At 29.6% G+C, this 1,800-nt stretch overlaps 1 non-coding gene across 1 annotated transcript; it reads right to left on the reverse strand.

Annotated features, from left to right (window-relative positions):
* Positions 1-1,048: 1,048 nt before the first annotated feature.
* LOC112534577 lies at positions 1,049-1,156 on the reverse strand. The gene has a single exon (XR_003078865.1). It is a non-coding gene; the product is annotated as a small nucleolar RNA R71 (small nucleolar RNA).
* Positions 1,157-1,800: the final 644 nt, after the last annotated feature.

Below are 1,800 nucleotides of genomic sequence, written 5' to 3' on the forward strand. Positions count from 1 at the left end.
TATATTCTTAATTAAATCTATATTGATATAAAAGACTTTAGTTACATTATTAGTTTGAGTGATCAAAAGAAAAGAAACATCACAATCTCATTCATTAGATTTGTGTTTAATATTAAAACAAAAGGAGTATTAAGTAATTGGCTAGGCTAGATACTGTTTTAACATATAGTTTCTTTAAATCATCTCATTGCATATTTACTTTATTAGTTTATTTATTTATTTTATAAACTCTATTACTTTCTTAAAATATTACTTTAGAGTGTTTAGATTTATTTATTAGTGTTGTTATTTGATAATTAATTTTTATAATAAAGTTTTGCTACACGTTCCTTGAGAAATCGATCTCGGGGTGTTTTACTGCTTTTACTATAACGGTTCGTGCACTTGTAAGTACCAAGTTTGACACATCAAATTTTTGACACCATTGTCGGGAAATTGTGTTCAAATTTTATTATATTAATTGATGTCAAGTTTGTTTTGTATATTGTATTCTGTCTTCAACTTATGTGTTTTGTTTTATTTTTAAACTGTTAAATTTGAAATTTTTCTTTACTTTGTATGATATAGTAGAAGATCAAAAAGTAAAGAGTGAGTTTATGCCACAAAAACTAGACGAAGAAGACACTGAAGAAAAATTAAGGAAGAATCAAAAGAAGAGATTGAAATAATGGCAAATGAATAACAAATAGCAGCTGAAAGGCAAATAACTATGAAGGATAATGCTCGACTTATAATTGGTTTCATGTATAGTTCTAGGTGATGCATCTAGGAATTAAAAACTTAAGAACATCCACTTTAATATGCTTCCTTCATTTTATGGTATGCTTAGTGAGTATGCATTAACATTCATTAGAGAATTTTGTGTTATAATTCATACATTTCCATTATCTGGATTAAATGAGGACCATTTAAGAATGAGATATTTTGCTTATTCATTAAAAGAAAAACCTAAGGCTTAGTTAATGATCTTGCCTCCTAATTCTTTAAGAACTTGAGATGAAGTTTATCAAAAGTTTATGATAAGTTTTACTTACTTCAAAAGACCAAAGAATTAAGGGCTGAAATATCTACCTTTTATCAAAAGGATATTGAGTCCTTTCAAGAAGTATGAGATTGCTTTAAATAACTTTTATTGCAATGTCCACACCATGGATACCCACTTCTAGTAACTAACCGATCATTTATGATCGGTTAATACCACAATATTAATGTATGATTGCTAATGCAGCTGGAGGTGCTATGTTAGAAAAGACAACTAATGAGATTTATGATATCTTTGAGAAGTCAACAGCCAAATCTCACCAAACGAGTGTGAGGCCAAAAAGAGTAGGAGTAGTTGAAGCAGTATATAATAGTGAGATGGCTAGGCAAATAACTAAATTAACTAAACAAGTTAAAATACTTGCTTCAACTAAAAATACACTAAGCAATGAGGTATATGGTATTTATGGTATTTATAGTCATGGTGCTAATTTATTCAATCTTTGAGACTTATGCAGGAAATGAGTATGAATAGATTAATTTGATGGAATCTTATCAACCTAGGCAGCCTAGAAATAATCCTTATTCCAACACATATAATCTAGGTTGGAAAACTATTTAAACTATCCTTGGAGAAACAATAACCAAAACCCACAATAAATATTGAGGAACCCACCAGTCCCAATACCAAAACTAAGAGCCTTAATACCCAAGAAAGCCAAACCCTTCGTATTAAAATCAAAGACAAGCCCCTCAAAGGAAACAAAGCTTGGAGGAAATACTCCAATCTTTTATGATGACTACCAATGCTAGGATGAA

The sequence above is a fragment of the Ricinus communis genome, chromosome 10 (assembly GCF_019578655.1).
Source record: "Ricinus communis isolate WT05 ecotype wild-type chromosome 10, ASM1957865v1, whole genome shotgun sequence".
In the NCBI taxonomy this organism is placed as follows: Eukaryota; Viridiplantae; Streptophyta; class Magnoliopsida; order Malpighiales; family Euphorbiaceae; genus Ricinus; species Ricinus communis.